The 16011-nt window shown below is 37.4% G+C and overlaps 1 pseudogene; it reads left to right on the top strand.

The window, feature by feature from the left end:
• Positions 1–16011, top strand: part of LOC149156495 (galactinol synthase 4-like) — a 78961-nt pseudogene that overhangs the window by 19360 nt on the left and 43590 nt on the right.

The raw sequence follows: 16011 nt of genomic DNA, 5'->3' as shown, positions 1-16011 counted from the left end.
CCCAAGGGAAAAATATTAGAAACCTATTGTGCTATAAAACAACCTTCCCCATTTCAAAATTTTTATATAAAAATTTTAACAAGAAATGGGTCCCTTTTTTAATAAACTTAGCTAAAATCAATAGGTCTAAATAATAAGTCTTTTTTGCTTTTAGGATAACTTCAATAACAATCGCATTTTGCAAAAAATCCATATGATACATGAAAATCCTCATGATGAGGTCCGATCCAATGTAAATGCGAAACAAAACCTTGTCATAAGATAAACTATAAATGAAACATATCGCATCGCGCACATCCTTTGGCTAAAATATGGACTTAACATTTCCTTTGGCATTCCCTGATGCGATAACACAATCGGAAAGCGCATATCGCAAATTTCTTAAGGAAACATTCCATGGGGTCATACAACTCCGCCGATGCGACAAGCCAATCGCAATTGCACATCAGTAAGGTCATAAAACACATAACGAATGCCCATTTGAGATCTGCCGATGCAATTTCATAATCATAAATAAAGGCACACTTTTCAATAAAGTGGAAATAGTACGGTTAAACAAATGCTTGCGGGTTTTAAGAGAATAAATCATTAGTAAATGAGAAATAAACGATTTATTGATTTCTTAAAGATTATCTTGCCTCCCTATGACAACTCACTCTTTATCGCAATCAGAGCTATACAAAGCAAATGACTAACGCATAAAGTTGGGCCAATCGATCTGCAATATGCGATTATTGCTAGTTACTGATCGGGGAAGTCACGATATTTACTTTAAAGAACCATTATTAATATGTGCGATGTGACACATCATTATGGCATTTAATGATCACGATTGGTAGTTGCCGAAATCATTAATAAATCAGTTATGGTTGAATCCTTCGAGGATTTCATCCATGGTAACAGAATATATCAAATCCATATCACTTATTGCACTTAATTGCTGTTAATATTGTGTATTGTGCATTATCTTGGAATGAATTTTCTCCTCTATTACGACCATCTGTTTCTTTTGCATAGCAAGTTTAAATTCATCAATTCAAAAGAGATGTTGAAGAAATCAAAGAAAGTAAAGTTTCTAGTATTAACCAAAGAGGAACTAGTAAAGAAGGACTTGATACATGATACTATCTACATCGGCCTGGGAAATGCTTCATGGGAAAGCATATACAATTTATTGGAAGCTAAATATCTAGAAAAAATTGAAGAAGAAAAGGGAACAACTAATTCCACTGACAAATTAGAGAATACTCTCAAGGATTTGGCTAGCTCTTTTCTCCACAGAATACCTTCCTGCACCAAAACATTACCCTACAATTACTTAGATGGGTAATCAAGAGTATCAACATAACAGACAGAGCATTTTTTACGGCTGATGGAAGGATGTTTGGGTCATTCAGAGCAGAAGATATAAAAAATATGTACCATTTGGCAGAACTGCAGAAGCATTACAACAAGGAATTTGTTGAAGCCTTTGCCAAATAAAATGATTTGGAATCAGATCATATTAGGCAGTGGAGGCATTACCCAAACAAACACAAGCATGAATCATCGGGTATGTATTCCGTTGACTCCTTAGCATCTCCTTACTACTATGTTGGTGCTATGATATGTAGACCCTTTGGAGTCTCCGATTCCACTAGGTTTTCAATTGAAATGGTTCCTTTAATGGAGGCAGTGGTTAACTCGTATATCATGGATTGGGCAACCATTTTGTCTGATAAAATGGCCAACCATATCCTTGATTATAGAAGAAAAAGGTTCGTGACTACCCGGGTAATACCCTCATTTTATATGAGTGCCTACATTATGGACACTATCTGTTTCAATTCTGATTACCCCATTCTAGGTTGGAAATGGACTCCATAAGACCCAACCCCCATTCACATCTATCATAAGGAATTGTGGAAAACCCATTATAAAAACCATCTTTATAGAATCTATCATGGTTTTGTCTTGCCTGTTCATTATCCTATATTCAATAAACCCACTCCTCGATTATCTGATGAAGCCACTGTCGACTTAACATCAATTGGTAATTGGTTTGGTGAAGAAAAATTCACCTACATTAGACTTTTGGGAAGCACTGCTGCTCCATATGTTCTCCACTTATACATTCTCGATAAACTATTTTCCAGGGAAATAGCTTATCAAATCACAAAAGCAGGGATGTCCAGAAAACTAAAGGACTCCAAAAAGAAAATGTGGCCTTCATTCTCCCTCCCATGTGGTACTTTCACATTGCATGACTTCAAACATGCAGAGAAAGAAGCAGAGAAAATAAAAGCGCTAAACTTAGCAATCATTCCACGGAGGCAATATGATCCAAAAGAAATAGCCTATAACTTCACCTCTCATGTCAAAATTGCCAAGTTTGAACATGAGAAAGATGATTATGATTATTTGTTCACCTCAACTGAGTTATTTTCTCAAGTAAAACAACTTGTGAAAATCAAATTGGGAGCAGAGGGAGTAGAAGCATTTGTAAAGTTCAGAACAAGGAAGTTGCAAACTCTACCAATGGACTTATTAAATACCACCCCTATGCTACAACATGAAGGCCAAAGTGAAGGAAAAACTACCCAAAATATTCCTGAAAAGAAGAAGAGCCCTGAAAGGCAGAGGAAAAAGCAAGGAACTAGTGAGCTCCTTGATACTGATATAAATATTGATCCAACTTTAATCAAGGAATGGGAGCAATTTGATATACTCATATAAAACCCAAAGGACTCCCAAAACCTCACTACACCAAAACCACCCATAGCACAACAGTCTAAGGTTATTAGTGTTCCCATTGAAGGGACAAGTGGCCTACCCAGGATGCAGTAGGATATAGAAATCATTCCCAAAAATCTGACAAAATGGATTGTACTAAAAATAGAAGAAATACGACCCCTTGATGTATTCTATAGTCCAAAGCACAGGGCTGTAGTTAAAAGACAAAGGAAAAAGAGGAAAACTAATCAAGGACATCTTTTAACTCCTCAGGACAAAATGATGAATGTGATATGGAAGTCAGAAGTCAATCCTTCTGAGGATTTAACTAAATTATCTCAGTATGCAGGGGCTTATACAACAACAACAATGGACAAAGCCTCAAAGGTTAGTCAACTAATCAGGGATAAAGATCAAAGGATCACTCAGCTTGAGATGCAATCGGCAGAAGAACAACAAAGATTAATCAACTAGAACAATAGCTAGTAGAACAAAGGCAACAAAATGAGCAACTTAAAGAACAGTTGAATATGGAGAAACAAAAAATTGATAAGCAGGCTCTCCAGAAACAACAGAAGTTTTCTGAAAAACTAAGCAGCCTTCAGATAGTGATTGAGAAAGAAAAGAAGGCCAAGGATGATCAAACTTCACAAGTACAATTACAGGTAGAAAAATACAAGGGTTATCCACAGGTTACTAAATTCAAAAAAGAAGCCTTGGAGATAACCAAAGCCTTGTCCTGGAAATTGAACATCCTTTCCCATAATATATCATTGGCCGACCTGTTGTGCGACATCTCTGCATCATTGATTGAGAACGCAGTTGACAGAAGATTGGAATTGGAGAAAGCAGATGAAAAAATAACAAACTTTCTCTCTTGGAAAAATTCAGAGGAAGGAATGGCTGCAAATATGCCAAAAATACAAGAATCGCACAAGGAAATCCTATTTTTGGAATGGGAATCTCAGCTAATGAAAGCCGAAAGAGAAACCTCTAGAGCCAGAGCTACAATGAATGGTGTAATCGAATTAGTAAATAACAGTTTACATATGTCTAATTTGATTTCCAATTTCTCTCTAGGTAAACTACCAAAATCAAAGGCATGGGAACACCATTGGAGACAGGAGCTGGCAAGCAGAGAAAAATAGATCAGAGAACTTCAAAACTTGACATGGGATGCATTCTGGTTTCTTCTAGTCAAGCCTCATAGCTAGCAGATGGCCATGACATGCCTGTCTGATGCGGTCAACTGCATGGTTCCCGAACTCTCTGATGCCACCCATACAACCAAACTACATTCTAGGATGAGTCAGCCTCCAAAAATCTAGCCAATGCTAGCAATTTGTGAGCTGCAAGCACAAGAGAAGAAGTCGACTCAATGAATTAGTTCAACTGCCATCGCACTGCTATTTTTATACCAAATCCCAAATTTTCATGTCACAGTTTGAATAGCTTGTAGCGATTTTTGTTGATATTAGTTTTTATTTTTATTATTTAAGACCCTTTCATGTATTTAGAAAGGGGTCTTCAATTTGTATAAAGTTTTGACTTGGGAAGTTGCACTACTGTACTTCTAAATATTTTTTTATTATAAAAAACGCATCAAGGTTTCACATTTTTATCAAGAAGCTTTTTCAAGACTTGCACTTTTACATCTTTTGGAGGTTTTCTCAAATAGCAAAGTGGAATCGAAGTGTTGTTCACATCGGAAGGATTCAAATGCATGCGGTACTTCTATCACTGTTTTTTTCTTATTTCCTTATGTGAATAAACACTTCTTTAAAAATTGCGATTGTTGATATATGCATTTTTTTCTCAAATAGTTCTTTATCATATCATTTCTGAAGATTGAAAATTGTTATATTTCAAAGGATATATGTCAACGATATATATATTTTGATGAATGCAATAATTTTTTTCTAATTACTTTGTTTAATTTCTTAAACAAAGTAACCCTTATATGAATGCATCTTTCTATTTCATAAGTAAGCCATCTATATGATGATTTTTCTTTTAGGAATAAACAAAGATCGCATTGTTTATAAATTACCTGGCTTAGATAAGAATATTTATATATTTTTGAGTTGTAGGATAAAGACATTGTCATAGATCCATTCCACATGCTTCAAATTTGCGAAGCGAATCTCATGTTCTTGAAAATGAAGTAAATGTTACTTTGTTGTTTAAGATGCTTGTGGCAATATTAATATTTCCTACAAAAGAGTCAGAATAGATTAGTTCGATTGTGATCTTAACCAAAACCAATATAAGAACCAGATTGCAAACCAAGAAGCTTTTTCAAGACTTGCGCTTTTGCATCTTCTGGAGGTTTTCTCAAATAGGAAAGTGGAAACGAAGTATTGTTCACATCGGAAGGATTCAAATGCATGCGGTACTTCTATCATTGTTTTTGTCTTATTTCCTTAAGTGAATGAACACTTCTTTAAAAATTGCTATTGTTGATTGATCCGGATTTAAACAGGAACGCAATAAAATACAGAGATAACCATAAAGACAGATATGCAGCGGAAATAATACCTCAATTCATTACTGTAAAATACTGAAATATGCTTACAAACAGAAATGGAAATAAACCAGCTAGGGTGATGGTAGCTTATCTCTGAGAAGAGATGTGGTGGCTACATGCCTCTAAACTGTTCCGAACTGTGTTTACAATGAGGCTCGAAGGCCTATTTATTATTGAGAAACAATGGAAAACCCTTCACATTCCAAAACCTAACCCTAGAAGATGAAACGCCAAATTGTGGGCCCCGTTTTGGGGTGAGTTGGACAGCCAACTTCCCGGGGTCGCGAATTGGTCGTATTATCTCCGTTTGACGCACATGATAGCCCGTTGGAAAGATCTCTCCGAGGACTACGATGCAAAAGACAATTTTTATCAAGAAAAGACGTTTTTTATCAAAAAAATCACTGGCGGTGGATTTCCCAAAAAACGTCGTTTAGGGCCTCAAAACGGCTCCGGAAGTTTAGGACCCGAAAAACTGCTAAAAATAGTAAACTGCGCTATAATTAACAAAAGTGAAAAACTGAAAGAGGCAGTTGTGGGGGTCCAAATGGGATAGGTGGGTGGCCACCAACATCCACCTGGATCATTCCTCCCCCCTTAGGAAGCAATGGTCCCCATTGCGTTGAGTTCCTCCCTGAGATGAGGAAGCTTCTGCTGAGCTGGGTCTCTGGTGAGCTGTTCTGCAATCTCTAATGTGTCCAGAAATGGTGGGAAGCATGGTTGGTGACTGTCCACATTGAACACTCGATGCAAGTGAAGGAATGGAGGAATGTTGTGCTTCAAAGCATTGTTACCCGTAGCCTTGGTATTGGTGTAAGGACCATGTCGGAGTGGCCTAAGCTTCTGATGGGTTCTGTAAGGTGTTCTTTCTGTTGATGCAACCAAACTTTTTTCCCCACCTGAAACTTGTGTGGTACCCCTGTGGGTGAGAAGAAGTTGTTCCTGTGTTCTGTTCTGACTGTATCCCTCTGTTGTTGCTGCTGCGTGGAGGAACCCTTCGCGGGGGTCATGGATGTAGCAACGATCTTTCCCTTACTTTGGGAGCGAACCAGATAGGAAATAAATTTCCTAGTCTGTGAGATGAGCTTGCTGCCTTTCGTAGCAGTGATCAAAGAGGTGGCAGTAGGTGGGGCTACCTACGGTATCCTGTATAATGAATTATCCAAAGAAATAACGACAGTGCGAGGCCTTGACTCATACACAACATGTCGCCTCCACAAGTATGGCTGGCCTAATAGTACATCACAAACATCCAGAGGTGTAACATCACATAATACCTCGTCTGTGAAGGGCTTGATGCTGTAGGGAAGGTGACACTACTGGCGAACTTCGAGATCTCGTCCTTCGTGAAGCCACCCGATACTATACGACTGTGGGTGTGGTGTAGTCAGTAGGCCCAACTGCTTCACGACCTCTGCTGAAATGAGGTTCTTTTGGCTACCACTATCGACAATGAATTGTAGCGGGGAACCCTTCACCCACATCTGTGAGTGGAAAAGATGTTACCCCTCCTCTGGCTCTTTGGGCTCATTCTTTTGGATCTTGGCAGTGGCAACAGTGGCACTAGGATCCGCATCAATGATCTGCTTCCCTTTGCCATTCCCCTTGTCGGGTTTTAGCTCAGAGTCGGAACATGCATCTGATTCAGAAGCCTTCAACTCGACCACCAGCAACTGCTTTGTCCAACACTCACTTGTGTTATGAGTGGGACTCTTGTGGAACTCACACCACTTTCCTGTGTCCTTCTTCGGCTTCGTGGTGGTGTTATTTTCTCGCGGCTTCGACAGGTTGTCTTGGGTCACCCCGCCTTGGCTTTGTCCTTTGGGCTTCGGATTTGCAAATCCAAAGTCTCGCTTCTTCTGTTTGAACTTTTGCTCGATTTTGACAGCGTATCGGTATGATGTGCCGAGTGAGGAGATGTTCAGGAACCCCATCTCTTCCTGGATGTATCTGTGTAGGCAGCCGCGGTATTTGAGTACCAGATGCAGCTCAGAATCTTTGATACCCAACTGTGTGCGAAGGGTATGAAAAATGTTTGTGAACTCCGGCACATCTTGGTCTCGTCCCTGCCGCAGTGTGGTCCATTTGATGTATTTGTCCTCATAGCTTCCGACAGGGTAGTACTGCTCCTTGATGGCATCCCGGAAGTCATTCCAAGTGGGTGCGGCTAAAAATAGTGAGCCTGTACTTTCATCCTTCTGCTCGCAGTAGGTTTCCCACCAGTCCTTGACGTGGGAGGCTACTTTGAGAAGAGCGAAAACAATATTTTCCTGACTTGAAAATTCGTGAACAGAAAAATACCCATCTAGCAGATTTAACCATTTATCTACGGCATCTGCGTCTATTTGACCCTCAAATATGGGGATTTCAAAATTAACTTGTACCTTGAACGGTGTGGCATTTGCAGAGTAGCTGTTGGAAGCTAATGCGTCGCCTTTGGGTAGCCGCTGAAGGATCTGCGCAAAGTTATCCATCATCGCGTTCCTTTGCCGCTCGAGCGCTTCTTCGAGCAAGATTTTGATAGGATCTCCTGCTCCCTTGTCTTTCTTCTCATCCGCCATGTGGAGGCCGTCAGGATTTGCGAGGCTGGTCTTGCAAAGGGTCGACGAGTTCAAGCCCTAACTCCTTATATCCCAACCTCGTTGGGGACATGAAAAGAAAAATAGAGAAAAAGCAAACCGCTCTGATACCACTGATCCGGATTTAAACAGGAACGCAATAAAATATAGAGATAACCATAAAGACAGATATGCAGTGGAAATAATACCTCAATTCATTACTGTAAAATACTGAAATATGCTTACAAACAGAAATGGAAATAAATCAGCTAGGGCGATGGTAGCTTATCTCTGAGAAGAGATGTGGTGGCTACATGCCTCTGAACTATTCCGAACTGTGTTTACAATGAGGCTGAAAGGCCTATTTATTATTGAGAAACAATGGAAAACCCTTCACATTCCAAAACCTAACCCTAGAAGATGAAATGCCAAATTGTGGCCCCGTTTTAGGGTGAGTTGGACAGCCAACTTCCTGGGGCCGCGAATTGGTCGTATTATCTCCGTTTGACGCGCATGATAGCCCGTTGGAAAGATCTCTCTGAGGACTACGACAGAAAAGACGATTTTTATCGGAAAAATTGCTAGTAGTGGATTTCCCAAAAAATGTCGTTTAGGGCCTCAAAACGGCTCCGGAAGTTTAGGACCCGAAAAACTGCTAAAAATAGTAAACTGCGCTATAATTAAGGAAAGTGAAAAACTGAAAGAGACAGTTGTGGGGGTCCAAATGGGATAGGTGGGTGGCCACCAACATCCACCTGGATCATACCCCACTTCTATCACTGTTTTTGTCTTATTTCCTTAAGTGAATGAACACTTCTTTAAAAATTGCTATTGTGAAGAGTCAGAATAGATTAGTTCGATTGTGATCTTAACCAAAACCAATATAAGAACCACATTGCAAACCAAGAAGCTTTTTCAAGACTTGCGCTTTTGCATCTTCTGGAGGTTTTTTCAAATAGGAAAGTGGAATCGAAGTATTGTTCACATCGGAAGGATTCAAATGCATGCGGTATTTCTATCACTGTTTTTGTCTTATTTCCTTAAGTGAATGAACACTTCTTTAAAAATTGCTATTATTGATATACGTATTTTTTCTCAAATAATTCTTTATCATACAATTTCTGAAGATTCAGAATTGTTATATTTCAAAGGATATATGTCAGCAATATATATATATTTTGATGAATGTGATAATGTTTATATAATTACTTTGTTTAATTTCCTAAACAAAGTAATCATTATATGAATGCATCTTTCTATTTGATAAGTAAGCCATCTATATGATTATTTGTCTTTTAGGAATAATCAAAGATCGCATTGTTTATAAATTACCCAGCTTAGATAAGAATATTTATATATTTTTGAGTTGTAGGATAAAGACATTCTCATAGATCCATTCCACATGCTTCAAATTTGCGAAGCGAATCTCATGTTCTTGAAGATGAAGTAAATGTGACTCTTTTGTTTAAGATGCTTGTGGCAATATTAATATTTCCTATAGAAGATTCAGAATAGATTAGTTCGATTGTGATGTAAACCAAAACCAATATAAGAACCACATTGCAAACCATAAAACACTAAAACATGATAAATCATGACTACATTAATAATAACACATTTATATCACTACATTGTAAACAGTAAATAGAATCTAGGCCATAAATACATTGATATCAATACATGAATGTATTAATAGTATAATCTCAAGAATATTGATATAAACACCCAGAGCATGAAATCCGAACAATAATATTATAAATGTAAACAATATTTTCATTTATGGATCATGCTGAACAAAGCAAAGGGATCCACACAGAAGACCACAACAATAAAAAATGAAAGAGAAAGATATAAAACAGTAACACTCCCATTGGAGCAAAGCAACATAAACGAAAAAAAACACATCTAAATTGCACACATTGGATTTGAAGAAGGACAACATAATAGGACACTTTAAAATCAGAGATATACAATTTTGTACATAAAAACAACATTAGTGCTTAAAATAATCACAATTTAACCAACATTGCAACCACAGAAAGAACATTGAGTCTCAACATATATTTTTTGTTTTTTCTACATCAAATAATCCGCTACAAAATTGAAGTTCAAAACTATAAAGAAGGTCACAATGTTATTATTTGTATTTCATAGTGATATGGACTTCAATCGCTCCTCTTCCTTCTTCCTAATTGTAACATATGCGCTATCTTTCATCTTGGCATAACGTCGGAAAGAAAGGGGCGGTGCAATGCGTAAACCATATATTTATTTCACTCTCGATATGGCTATGAAGGTAAGGACTTGCTGCTCTTTATTCCCTATATCAACTGACACTCATTCTAAAGTCAATCCGTATGACTTGTGGATTGTAAGATCCCATGCCATCTTCAAAGGAGCCTGTTTTCGATTTCCTCTTATCATTGGGGTGATAGGGAAAATGTTTGGATTGCTTGCATCAAATGGACACCAACTTACTTATCAAAAACAACAGTTATCAACATTGGAAGTAGAGGTGGCTTAGAGGTAGGTGGATAGAATATATCCTTAACAAAACCAAATGCGCCATTCACCAAGCCAGCTTCAACCCATAAATTACATGTCAACATAACACGTTGACCACGACACAACAAAATTTCATGGTCCAATTGATCATCATCAGCACCACCGATCTTTGAACGCCTTGAATATTCAGCAACACATCGTGCAATTGGAGAATTTAATGATTTTAACATATGCCTATTATGCAAGGACACCAAATTATTTGTCGAAAACATGTGAACTGATGCATTAAACAAATCTCTCTCTGTAGGATGCAACCACATATCAACCCAATACATAAGAAATTCCCAATCTTCAAGAACAGGCTCCACATTTCTTATGTTAATGAGCACTCTACGAAAACAAGATTGTTTCTCATTATTCCCTTGTCGGCGAAAGATTGTGTCAAGAGTGACAGCAATGTTGAATTTGTTCCACAAGACTTTCCCTGTTCTATTACCTGCATACAAAGGCTTATCTTTGCCAGGAGGCAGTTGGCCAAGGTCACCCACAAGGATGATGGATCTCCCAACAAAAGGACAATTCTTTTTCTCTCGAAATGCTTCTCGTAACCGAGCATCTATTTACAGAAACAACCTTGATCCCAGAAAGCTCATCTCATCAATAAATATATATCTAACATGTCACATTTCTTCTTGGAATACTGCAAGTGAATGCCCCTATAGTGGCTACATATCTTTAATTGAGATTTTTAGAGTCGAGTGTATTGTTTTTGCACGTATATTAAAAGCAGATATTCCTGTTGGCGCAAGAAGAGGCAAAGGGCTTCTTCCATCACTTGACGAATTAGAAAGAGCTTCAAAAATACAATGGATAAGGAAGGACTTCCCAGTGCCCACAGTGCCCTGAATAATCATAAGAAGAGCTTCACGAATTTCATATCCAACAAAGTGCCTTAACACAATCTCAAAAGCAAGTCGTTGTTTTTTTGACAAAGAATCTGGAGATGCAAATGTTCTGTTTGAAAGGCCAAAAATATCACACACTGATTTTGTATTCCTTATAAAATTAGTAGCTTCCTCTACAACATCATCAGAAATAGTTGTACTTTCCCAATCAAAGGATATATCAAAGTCCCTTCGACCAAGGGAGCGAAGATCAGAAACATTCACATCGTTTGGTGGAACCAAACGAGAGAAAATCTGCCATTCTTGAAAATCATCTTCAACATTCATTTCGTGGTTAGAAAATCACCATGTTCTTCATCTTCAATATTCTCTATAGTTGATGGGTGCTGATAAACATGCCATGCTCCATATCGAAAATCAGAAATGTCATGAAAAGGCCAATTTCTATAGAAATGTCATGAAATCGCTTGTACAATAACAATTCTGACCAACAAAAGGTTTCAAATTCCTCTGAAGCCTCACTGGGAATAGAATAAAACCGTGGCCAAACCCGAACAATAGCATGAACATCTCTAGGCTTCCATGGATCTTGTTTACGCTTGCTATCAAATGTCCAAGATCTTGTAGTTTCTATCAAAGATAGATGTTCAAGGGAAAAAGGTCTCTTCTGATAATGTTGAATGAAAGTATTATCAGATGAACATTGCAAGCCATCCCTGGATATTTTCCTAAAAACCTTTCTCCCAACATTTAAGGAAACAAATTTCTAACTACAAACAACAAGAGGCATCTTAAGAAACATATGGCATGTTTCATGTGCTCCAATGTCACAGTCAACAATCGTTTCTACAAGAAACTTTCTATATGCACATAAAGCACCATCCTTAGAGCCAATCGAATTCGAAATTCTAGTTAACATATGATGATAACTTTCAGACCTTTTTTTTTCTTTCGATGCATACTTAGCAATGTATTTCAACACAACATAGCGAGAAAGCACTGGCTAGCAATCAACATTTTCACGCCACATTGTTAGAAGGTCAATGTTATGTACATTAAGCCTGCCATCATTTCTTGTTGGCTCATATTTTTTCTTGCTTGATCATCTATGAAAAATTTTGATTCACCATAAAGATCACATGGAGCATTGTACCGACATGTTAGAATAGCTCCCTTTTTTCACAAACAAGAATCCACAATACACTTTGTGTGCCTTTGGACACAGTTTAACAATTCTTTGTAATCATTATGAGGATTACAAGAGAAAATCTAACCAGTATTCAACAGGAAAGGGTCATCATTGAGGCTTCGTGGAACCATTATGTTGCAATGATGTATGTCACGTGGATTCCATGTAGTTACATATTTGTTGAAGAACATCTTTGCAAGTTGTACATCAGAACTATTTGACCAATCAAGTATTTCCATGTCAGGAGAACCTTCCAACCATAGGAAACCATGGATATGTGTTGAACCTCTCTGTTGCCACTCATATCTGAAATAAATGAACATATAGTTACTACAAGCAATGTAAATAGAATCACAATAAAATTTGAAAAATTATAGAAAAAAATTCAACACAAACCTGTACCAATAGTCTCTAGCTTTAAGATATTTTTGGATAACTTCCTCTCGAAAAATATTGGATCTGCAGTGCATAAATTCCGCAACAATATGAGGGTACTAGATAACATTATGAATTTTCATACAATGCTCATTTGAAGAATGAGAATGTGAATGTATGGGCATGAGGTTATGAAACTCTGGTCACTTTGTGTCAGCTGCACTCAAAGTAAAAAATAAAGATGGACATCCTAACTGAGTAATCATGTCTGTCAATTCAGGTCGACACTTAGTCCAGTATGCCCTTGTACCTCTTAGAGAAGAACCATACCGCATAATATGCTCAACCAACTTATTATCTCGTAAATCAGATAGTTGGTGACACAACTCCTCAAATGTTGTAGGTGAGTTATCATGTAAATGTTTCTTTGAAAAAATTGCAATAGTTTCTTGGCTCCGATGCCGCATTATCATGTTTAATAGGTAATATCAAAACCAAGGATGCCTTCCAAATCTCTGATCATAGTACCTAAGAAGATGCAATGCATACTCATGAACTTCAACACTACAAATATGTGGTTGCAACCAATCAGCATCACCAGTGGGGAATAATGTTGGGAATGCCATATTGAGCAGCTCCTCTGTATTATTTTCATTCACTGGAGAGGTTCCAATAGTGGGCCAATCCATGTCTTGAGCATGTGAAGAATGAACATTATCAAAAAATTCTCTAATTTCTTCTACTTCTTTGCATTCATTTGGTAGGCGAGCAACAAAGGAAGAAGGATGAGAGGAAAAATGCTCAACATGAAACTCTTCATTATTCGTTTCATTGATCTCACATTCTTTAATATGATAATCAAAAAATTTAAGCCTGGAGGATACATTTGTTGATCCTTCGGGTAGGGCATTCATTGAACCATAATCAATTACAACATATTGATAGTATTGATCACGCTGGATTTTGAAAAGCAATGCATTCATCAATCGAGATCTTTTGACATAACATTCATAATATTTAGACTCAGTGCCATGTCTCCTCACAATTAGAAAGTCAATATCTTCAACGCGTTGGGGAAGGCTTTGTACAATTGTATAAATATCTTGAGGAAAGCTAATTGTATGACCACTATACTTATATTTCCCACCTCGAGCACGTATCACTTGAAAAATGGGATTCACATGTGCTATTAGCATTTCTTCAACTTGAGTAAGAACTCTTAAAATATGAGGTTGCTCACTAGGATCCGTGTTATTATACCGACAAAAAAAATGGGCTCCTCTTTCACTCTTACATCGTCTACAAACAAGTCCTTCAGAATGTCTCAAAACAAGGATTTCAGGATATGATTCTTAGCAAATGTGGCACATCTGGACAACTGACAAGCTATCTATCTTTGCTTGAAACCTTTTATGCACTAAAATCACATTTTCATCAAAATGAATATGATCTTTACTTGCCAAACCATGTTGAAAACCACTTCGATGAGTAAAATCTCTTCTAACATTTACTTCATCTTCAAGAACATGAGATTCCCTTCGCAAATTTCAAGCACGTGGAATGCATCTATGAGAATGTGTTTCCAAATTTATGGTTTGCATTTCACAAATATGAGAGGATGTAAAGGTCTTTTTGTCATAAAAGACTTTAAAATTTAATTTGCAACTAATTATAAATGAAGAAAATGAAAAAAGAATCAAATGCATTCAAAATTTACATTTTTGACTTCACGTGGATAATGGTTATGAGATGGTTTCTCTTGGATTTTAAGAATAGTGGATGGAACATTTTTGGTAATCTCTTTGCCTCTATTCAAATGAGTTGTTTCCTGTTTCAAAAAAATAAAATCCGTTATAAAACTAAATGTCCAAAAGGGCAAGATTCAAAAATTGAAAATAAATCAAATACATCTACAACAGTTTTAAAATTTTATCTTTTGGATTCCAATTGGCCAACCTAACAAGATGACATCATGGTTTCTCCATGAAATGTTACAAAACACAATTTCAAGGAAACTGTAAATGAGAAAACAAGAAAAATATCAAATCCACTCAACATTTACTTTGTTTGGTGATGTGGATGAATGTTATGAGATAGTTCCTCTTCACTTCTAACATCAATAGATGTAACATCTATGAAGTTAATTTCTATGTCTCTATTGGAATGACTTCTGTCCTATTCAAAGAAAATAAAAGATGCCATAAAATTCATTGTCTAAGTAATTAGAAATTTAAAAAATGAAAAGAAAATCAAAAACACTAAAAATTTACATTAGTCTGGAATGTAGCTGAACAACCACTATGGAGCGAACACCAAAATATAATCTTGTTACCTCCACTGTGCCATGCAAAATGCTATCAAGGATGACTGATTCTCTTGGTGGAACCACATTACTTTGAGAAGCGGGATTTGAAGGTATTTTGTTTTGAGTCGCTAAATCCAAATTATCAAACAAATGGCCAAGTAAACTATCATTCAAATCATCACACAAAATGTCATCATTACCTCCACCATGTAGGAATTTACAGGGTAAGTTCCTCAGAAAGAATACCAAGAGGACACCGCTCACAACCAGATCTCAAATCAATACACCAGTATTTTTGACGTGGTTAAAACCCTCAGAGTGCAAGGAGGGAAACAGTCCACGGCCTGTCCCAACGTGGGTACAGACAATTTATTAATCAAAGAATGAAAATTTACATAAGCTTCTCTCATGCACGGATTACCCGAACAATGACCCTCCATGCGCTTTAAATAGAACTCATGGACCAATCGGGTGTCAAGCCACGGATCAAGTGTCGGTAATACCGAGGTGAGAGTGAACCGTCGGATCACTACATATCGTGACCGTCGGATTGTAAGTTACAAAATGTACAACGGTAAAGAAACACACTTTACCTAACTCTAACCTAACTCTATACTAGACCAAGTTGAACTTAACTATATCCTATGTGTCGGAATATCCTAACATCCCCCCTTAAGAACAACTTGGGATAGGATTGAAGGATTTACAAATATGACACAATAGGAGAAGGAAGGAGGCACTAGAGCCTATCCCCCCTTAGTGACAACTTCCTGAACTCCAAGCATATATCGAAGTTTAGTGAACTTCGCCTCTGTGAGAGCCTTTGTGAAGATGTCTGCAACCTGATCATCTGTTGGACAATATTGCACTTCAAGAACATGGTCATGAATGAGCTTTCTGATGAAGTGCATGTGTAGTTCAATGTGTTTGCTGCG

Source organism: Pinus tabuliformis, chromosome 9, assembly GCF_031772625.1.
Source record: "Pinus tabuliformis cultivar Carrire ecotype Pingquan chromosome 9, CPIR1, whole genome shotgun sequence".
Classification (NCBI taxonomy): domain Eukaryota; kingdom Viridiplantae; phylum Streptophyta; class Pinopsida; order Pinales; family Pinaceae; genus Pinus; species Pinus tabuliformis.
This window is presented reverse-complemented; position numbering and strand designations above follow the sequence as displayed.